This window comes from Salmo trutta, chromosome 8 (assembly GCF_901001165.1).
Source record: "Salmo trutta chromosome 8, fSalTru1.1, whole genome shotgun sequence".
Lineage (NCBI taxonomy): Eukaryota > Metazoa > Chordata > Actinopteri > Salmoniformes > Salmonidae > Salmo > Salmo trutta.
Window position 1 is genome coordinate 45,563,620 of NC_042964.1, and position 9,757 is coordinate 45,573,376.

A 9,757-nucleotide genomic window follows, 5' to 3' on the forward strand; every position below is an offset into this window, starting at 1 on the left:
GCAAACCGGTGCTCTATCAGCTCAGCAAACTTGCTCCAGCTAGCAGCCTAGTGTTTGAATGGCCATACGGGTAGCTAGTTTGCCAGCTTGTTGATGAAGTTGTATGGCACCAAAGTTAAGGGACTATTCCCAGAATCAGTATGTATCAGAATCTGACAGCTGGCACTGTGCCTCGCTACTTTATAACATTTGGCCAATGTGATAACGTCGCAGAGCGCAGCAGTCAGCTGTGCTGTAGCACTCTAATCACAGTGTAGTGATAAACCTGACTATCTGGCTCCATTTGATATTATAGTAAAATCATGTGCAGTCCAGTGTAATGCTTTTTGCTGACTAAGATCAAGGAATGGTCATAAGAAACAAATATCAAAGCAAGTATTATTTCATAACTTTGTAAAGTGAATGGATTCACATACAAGCCATAAAGCTTGAGTTACAAATCATTAACAAGCATTAAAAGGCATTCAGAATCTAGGCATGAAGATCCCAGAGTTACAAAGCGAAGTATGAACAAAAAAATGGCTACTAGGCCAGAGGCCTAGAATCCTAGGAAATTAGAAAATGGAATACAACCTTCCTCCATGGACAGGATAAGAGAGAGAACAACAGACCTTCATTCTATTTATACCAGATTGGACTTGTTTTTATTCAAAATCAGTTGTTGACCAATCCACAGACCAAACCAAAGATAACACAACTACGATATCCAATCGGATCAAACCAACCATCTATTTGTGATGACCCGAGGGGGTGGGCTGGTTACCATAAAGACCGCATTCCTGAGAGGACAACTGTGTACAGTGTCATCAGAATTCATTCTGAACAACTAGAAGTAACCACAGAGATCATGCATCCACATAGATGGAATCAGCGTTCTCCTCAGAGGAAGTTTTAGATTGACACCAGACATGGATGCAATAGTGTTATTTTAACACACATTTCTATAGTTAATTCTTTGCTTACTTTTGGAGAGAGAGAGAGATACATTTTGGCCCCTCAGAGGGGGGTAAGTGTGTACTGTCCCTTAAAGCATTGCCCTTTGTGTCTTCCCTGTGTTCCTGGGCCATTTGCCAAGCAGCCCCAGGTGGAAGAGAGCACTTTGTGTAGGGCCGAGCCTACAACGGCAGAACAGATATCATGAACTAGACTAGACTATTTGCATTGACCCTCTTTTTTACGCTGCTGCTACTCACTTTTTATTATCTATGCGTAGTCACTTTACCGCTGCCTACATATTACCTCAATTACCTCGACTAACCTGTACCCCCGCACATTGACTTGGTACCTCCTGTATATAGCCTCATTATTGTTATTTGTGTTTCTTTTTTATTCATTTAGCAAATATTTTCTTACTCTGCATTGTTTGTATAAGGGCTTGAAAGTAAGCATTTCATGGTAAGGTCTACACCTGTTGTATTTGTTTATAGAGCTAGTTATAAACAAGAGAATGGTAATGTCCATCATGTATAGAGGTAGTTATAAACAAGAGAATGGTAATGTCCATCATGTATAGAGCTAGTTATAAACAAGAGAATGGTAATGTCCATCATGTATAGAGCTAGTTATAAACAAGAGAATGGTAATGTCCATCATGTGTAGAGCTAGTTATAAACAAGAGAATGGTAATGTCCATCATGTATAGAGCTAGTTATAAACAAGAGAATGGTAACGTCCATCATGTATAGAGCTAGTTATAAACAAGAGAATGGTAATGTCCATCATGTATAGAGGTAGTTATAAACAAGAGAATGGTAATGTCCATCATGTATAGAGCTAGTTATAAACAAGAGAATGGTAATGTCCATCATGTATAGAGGTAGTTATAAACAAGAGAATGGTAATGTCCATCATGTATAGAGCTAGTTATAAACAAGATAATGGTAATGTCCATCATGTATAGAGGTAGTTATAAACAAGAGAATGGTAATGTCCATCATGTATAGAGGTAGTTATAAACAAGAGAATGGTAATGTCCATCATGTGTAGAGCTAGTTATAAACAAGAGAATGGTAATGTCCATCATGTATAGAGGTAGTTATAAACAAGAGAATGGTAATGTCCATCATGTATAGAGGTAGTTATAAACAAGAGAATGGTAATGTCCATCATGTATAGAGCTAGTTATAAACAAGAGAATGGTAATGTCCATCATGTATAGAGGTAGTTATAAACAAGAGAATGGTAATGTCCATCATGTATAGAGCTAGTTATAAACAAGAGAATGGTAATGTCCATCATGTATAGAGCCAGTTATAAACAAGAGAATGGTAATGTCCATCATGTATAGAGGTAGTTATAAACAAGAGAATGGTAATGTCCATCATGTATAGAGGTAGTTATAAACAAGAGAATGGTAATGTCCATCATGTATAGAGCTAGTTATAAACAAGAGAATGGTAATGTCCATCATGTATAGAGCTAGTTATAAACAAGAGAATGGTAATGTCCATCATGTATAGAGCTAGTTATAAACAAGAGAATGGTAATGTCCATCATGTATAGAGGTAGTTATAAACAAGAGAATGGTAATGTCCATCATGTATAGAGCCAGTTATAAACAAGAGAATGGTAATGTCCATCATGTGTAGAGCTAGTTATAAACAAGAGAATGGTAATGTCAATCATGTATAGAGCCAGTTATAAACAAGAGAATGGTAATGTCCATCATGTATAGAGCTAGTTATAAACAAGAGAATGGTAATGTCCATCATGTGTAGAGCTAGTTATAAACAAGAGAATGGTAATGTCCATCATGTATAGAGCCAGTTATAAACAAGAGAATGGTAATGTCCATCATGTATAGAGGTAGTTATAAACAAGAGAATGGTAATGTCCATCATGTATAGAGGTAGTTATAAACAAGAGAATGGTAATGTCCATCATGTATAGAGCTAGTTATAAACAAGATAATGGTAATGTCCATCATGTATAGAGGTAGTTATAAACAAGAGAATGGTAATGTCCATCATGTATAGAGGTAGTTATAAACAAGAGAATGGTAATGTCCATCATGTATAAAGCCAGTTATAAACAAGAGAATGGTAATGTCCATCATGTATAGAGGTAGTTATAAACAAGAGAATGGTAATGTCCATCATGTATAGAGGTAGTTATAAACAAGAGAATGGTAATGTCCATCATGTATAGAGGTAGTTATAAACAAGAGAATGGTAATGTCCATCATGTATAGAGGTAGTTATAAACAAGAGAATGGTAATGTCCATCATGTATAGAGGTAGTTATAAACAAGAGAATGGTAATGTCCATCATGTATAGAGCCAGTTATAAACAAGAGAATGGTAATGTCCATCATGTGTAGAGCTAGTTATAAACAAGAGAATGGTAATGTCCATCATGTATAGAGCTAGTTATAAACAAGAGAATGGTAATGTCCATCATGTATAGAGGTAGTTATAAACAAGAGAATGGTAATGTCCATCATGTATAGAGCTAGTTATAAACAAGAGAATGGTAATGTCCATCATGTATAGAGGTAGTTATAAACAAGAGAATGGTAATGTCCATCATGTATAGAGGTAGTTATAAACAAGAGAATGGTAATGTCCATCATGTATAGAGCTAGTTATAAACAAGAGAATGGTAATGTCCATCATGTATAGAGGTAGTTATAAACAAGAGAATGGTAATGTCCATCATGTATAGAGGTAGTTATAAACAAGAGAATGGTAATGTCCATCATGTATAGAGCCAGTTATAAACAAGAGAATGGTAATGTCCATCATGTGTAGAGCTAGTTATAAACAAGAGAATGGTAATGTCCATCATGTATAGAGCCAGTTATAAACAAGAGAATGGTAATGTCCATCATGTATAGAGCTAGTTATAAAACAAGAGAATGGTAATGTCCATCATGTGTAGAGCTAGTTATAAACAAGAGAATGGTAATGTCCATCATGTATAGAGCCAGTTATAAACAAGAGAATGGTAATGTCCATCATGTATAGAGGTAGTTATAAACAAGAGAATGGTAATGTCCATCATGTATAGAGGTAGTTATAAACAAGAGAATGGTAATGTCCATCATGTATAGAGCTAGTTATAAACAAGATAATGGTAATGTCCATCATGTATAGAGGTAGTTATAAACAAGAGAATGGTAATGTCCATCATGTATAGAGGTAGTTATAAACAAGAGAATGGAAATGTCCATCATGTATAGAGGTAGTTTATAAACAAGAGAATGGTAATGTCCATCATGTATAGAGCTAGTTATAAACAAGAGAATGGTAATGTCCATCATGTATAGAGGTAGTTATAAACAAGAGAATGGTAATGTCCATCATGTATAGAGCTAGGTTATAAACAAGAGAATGGTAATGTCCATCATGTATAGAGCTAGTTATAAACAAGAGAATAGTAATGTCCATCATGTATAGAGGTAGTTATAAACAAGAGAATGGTAATGTCCATCATGTATAAAGCCAGTTATAAACAAGAGAATGGTAATGTCCATCATGTATAGAGGTAGTTATAAACAAGAGAATGGTAATGTCCATCATGTATAGAGCCAGTTATAAACAAGAGAATGGTAATGTCCATCATGTGTAGAGCCAGTTATAAACAAGATAATGGTAATGTCCATCATGTGTAGAGGTAGTTATAAACAAGAGAATGGTAATGTCCATCATGTATAGAGGTAGTTATAAACAAGAGAATGGTAATGTCCATCATGTATAAAGCCAGTTATAAACAAGAGAATGGTAATGTCCATCATGTATAGAGGTAGTTATAAACAAGAGAATGGTAATGTCCATCATGTATAGAGGTAGTTATAAACAAGAGAATGGTAATGTCCATCATGTATAGAGGTAGTTATAAACAAGAGCATGGTAATGTCCATCATGTATAGAGGTAGTTATAAACAAGAGAATGGTAATGTCCATCATGTATAGAGCCAGTTATAAACAAGAGAATGGTAATGTCCATCATGTGTAGAGCTAGTTTTAAACAAGAGAATGGTAATGTCCATCATGTATAGAGGTAGTTATAAACAAGAGAATGGTAATGTCCATCATGTATAGAGCTAGTTATAAACAAGAGAATGGTAATGTCCATCATGTGTAGAGCTAGTTATAAACAAGAGAATGGTAATGTCCATCATGTATAGAGCCAGTTATAAACAAGAGAATGGTAATGTCCATCATGTATAGAGGTAGTTATAAACAAGAGAATGGTAATGTCCATCATGTATAGAGCTAGTTATAAACAAGATAATGGTAATGTCCATCATGTATAGAGGTAGTTATAAACAAGAGAATGGTAATGTCCATCATGTATAGAGGGTAGTTATAAACAAGAGAATGGTAATGTCCATCATGTATAGAGGTAGTTATAAACAAGAGAATGGTAATGTCCATCATGTATAGAGCCAGTTATAAACAAGAGAATGGTAATGTCCATCATGTGTAGAGCTAGTTTTAAACAAGAGAATGGTAATGTCCATCATGTATAGAGCCAGTTATAAACAAGAGAATGGTAATGTCCATCATTTATAGAGCTAGTTATAAACAAGAGAATGGTAATGTCCATCATGTGTAGAGCTAGTTATAAACAAGAGAATGGTAATGTCCATCATGTATAGAGCCAGTTATAAACAAGAGAATGGTAATGTCCATCATGTATAGAGGTAGTTATAAACAAGAGAATGGTAATGTCCATCATGTATAGAGCTAGTTATAAACAAGATAATGGTAATGTCCATCATGTATAGAGGTAGTTATAAACAAGAGAATGGTAATGTCCATCATGTATAGAGGTAGTTATAACAAGAGAATGGTAATGTCCACATGTATAGAGCTAGTTATAAACAAGAGAATGGTAATGTCCATCATGTATAGAGCTAGTTATAAACAAGAGAATGGTAATGTCCATCATGTATAGAGCTAGTTATAAACAAGAGAATGGTAATGTCCATCATGTATAGAGCTAGTTATAAACAAGAGAATGGTAATGTCCATCATGTATAGAGCTAGTTATAAACAAGAGAATAGTAATGTCCATCATGTATAGAGGTAGTTATAAACAAGAGAATGGTAATGTCCATCATGTATAGAGCTAGTTATAAACAAGAGAATGGTAATGTCCATCATGTATAGAGGTAGTTATAAACAAGAGAATGGTAATGTCCATCATGTATAGAGCCAGTTATAAACAAGAGAATGGTAATGTCCATCATGTGTAGAGCCAGTTAATAAACAAGATAATGGTAATGTCCATCATGTGTAGAGGTAGTTATAAACAAGAGAATGGTAATGTCCATCATGTGTAGAGGTAGTTATAAACAAGAGAATGGTAATGTCCATCATGTATAGAGGTAGTTATAAACAAGAGAATGGTAATGTCCATCATGTATAGAGGTAGTTATAAACAAGAGAATGGTAATGTCCATCATGTATAGAGGTAGTTATAAACAAGAGAATGGTAATGTCCATCATGTATAGAGCCAGTTATAAACAAGAGAATGGTAATGTCCCTCATGTATAGAGCCAGTTATAAACAAGAGAATGGTAATGTCCATCATGTGTAGAGCTAGTTATAAACAAGAGAATGGTAATGTCCATCATGTGTAGAGCTAGTTATAAACAAGAGAATGGTAATGTCCATCATGTATAGAGCTAGTTATAAACAAGATAATGGTAATGTCCATCATGTATAGAGGTAGTTATAAACAAGAGAATGGTAATGTCCATCATGTATAGAGGTAGTTATAAACAAGAGAATGGTAATGTCCATCATGTATAGAGCTAGTTATAAACAAGAGAATGGTAATGTCCATCATGTATAGAGCTAGTTATAAACAAGAGAATGGTAATGTCCATCATGTATAGAGCTAGTTATAAACAAGAGAATGGTAATGTCCATCATGTATAGAGCTAGTTATAAACAAGAGAATAGTAATGTCCATCATGTATAGAGGTAGTTATAAACAAGAGAATGGTAATGTCCATCATGTATAAAGCCAGTTATAAACAAGAGAATGGTAATGTCCATCATGTATAGAGGTAGTTATAACAAGAGAATGGTAATGTCCATCATGTATAGAGCCAGTTATAAACAAGAGAATGGTAATGTCCATCATGTGTAGAGCCAGTTATAAACAAGATAATGGTAATGTCCATCATGTGTAGAGGTAGTTATAAACAAGAGAATGGTAATGTCCATCATGTATAGAGGTAGTTATAAACAAGAGAATGGTAATGTCCATCATGTATAGAGGTAGTTATAAACAAGAGAATGGTAATGTCCATCATGTATAGAGGTAGTTATAAACAAGAGAATGGTAATGTCCATCATGTATAGAGCCAGTTATAAACAAGAGAATGGTAATGTCCCTCATGTATAGAGCCAGTTATAAACAAGAGAATGGTAATGTCCATCATGTGTAGAGCTAGTTATAAACAAGAGAATGGTAATGTCCATCATGTGTAGAGCTAGTTATAAACAAGAGAATGGTAATGTCCATCATGTATAGAGCTAGTTATAAACAAGAGAATGGTAATGTCCATCATGTATAGAGGTAGTTATAAACAAGAGAATGGTAATGTCCATCATGTATAGAGCTAGTTATAAACAAGATAATGGTAATGTCCATCATGTATAGAGGTAGTTATAAACAAGAGAATGGTAATGTCCATCATGTATAGAGGTAGTTATAAACAAGAGAATGGTAATGTCCATCATGTGTAGAGGTAGTTATAAACAAGAGAATGGTAATGTCCATCATGTATAGAGGTAGTTATAAACAAGAGAATGGTAATGTCCATCATGTATAGAGGTAGTTATAAACAAGAGAATGGTAATGTCCATCATGTATAGAGCTAGTTATAAACAAGAGAATGGTAATGTCCATCATGTATAGAGGTAGTTATAAACAAGAGAATGGTAATGTCCATCATTATAGAGCTAGTTATAAACAAGAATGGTAATGTCCATCATGTATAGAGCCAGTTATAACAAGAGAATGGTAATGTCCATCATGTATAGAGGTAGTTATAAACAAGAGAATGGTAATGTCCATCATGTATAGAGGTAGTTATAAACAAGAGAATGGTAATGTCCATCATGTATAGAGCTAGTTATAAACAAGAGAATGGTAATGTCCATCATGTATAGAGCTAGTTATAAACATCATGTAGAGCTAGTTATAAACAAGAGAATGGTAATGTCCATCATGTATAGAGCTAGTTATAAACAAGAGAATGGTAATGTCCATCATGTATAGAGGTAGTTATAAACAAGAGAATGGTAATGTCCATCATGTATAGAGCTAGTTATAAACAAGATATGGTAATGTCCATCATGTATAGAGGTAGTTATAAACAAGAGAATGGTAATGTCCATCATGTATAGAGGTAGTTATAAACAAGAGAATGGTAATGTCCATCATGTGTAGAGGGTAGTTATAAACAAGAGAAGGTAATGTCCATCATGTATAGAGGTAGTTATAAACATGAGAATGGTAATGTCCATCATGTATAGAGTAGTTATAAACAAGAGAATGGTAATGTCCATCATGTATAGAGCTAGTTATAAACAAGAGAATGGTAATGTCCATCATGTATAGAGGTAGTTATAAACAGAGAATGGTAATGTCCATCATGTATAGAGCTAGTTATAAACAAGAGAATGGTAATGTCCATCATGTATAGAGCCAGTTATAAACAAGAGAATGGTAATGTCCATCATGTATAGAGGTAGTTATAAACAAGAGAATGGTAATGTCCACAACATGTATAGAGGTAGTTATAAACAAGAGAATGGTAATGTCCATCATGTATAGAGCTAGTTATAACAAGAGAATGGTAATGTCCATCATGTATAGAGCTAGTTATAAACAAGAGAATGGTAATGTCCATCATGTATAGAGCTAGTTATAACAAGAGAATGGTAATGTCCATCTGTATAGAGGTAGTTATAAACAGAGAATGGTAATGTGTCCATCATGTATAGAGCCAGTTATAAACAAGAGAATGGTAATGTCCATCATGTGTAGAGCTAGTTATAAACAAGAGAATGGTAATGTCAATCATGTATAGAGCCAGTTATAAAACAAGAGAATGGTAATTTCCATCATGTATAGAGCTAGTTATAAACAAGAGAATGGTAATGTCCATCATGTGTAGAGCTAGTTATAAACAAGAGAATGGTAATGTCCATCATGTATAGAGCTAGTTATAACAAGAGAAGGTAATGTCCATCATGTATAGAGGTAGTTATAACAGAGAATGGTAATGTCCATCATGTATAGAGGTAGTTATAAACAAGAGAATGGTAATGTCCCATCATGTATAAGCTAGTTATAAACAAGATAATGGTAATGTCCATCATGTATAGAGGTAGTTATAACAAGAGAATGGTAATGTCCATCATGTATAGAGGTAGTTATAACAAGATAATGGTAATGTCCATCATGTATAAGGCAGTTATAAACAGAGAATGGTAATGTCCATCATGTATAGAGGTAGTTATAAACAAGAGAATGGTAATGTCCATCATGTATAGAGGTAGTTATAAACAAGAGAATGGTAATGTCCATCATGTATAGAGGTAGTTATAAACAAGAGAATGGTAATGTCCATCATGTATAGAGGTAGTTATAAACAAGAGAATGGTAATGTCCATCATGTATAGAGGTAGTTATAAACAAGAGAATGGTAATGTCCATCATGTATAGAGCCAGTTATAAACAAGAGAATGGTATGTCCATCATGTGTAGAGCTAGTTATAAACAAGAGAA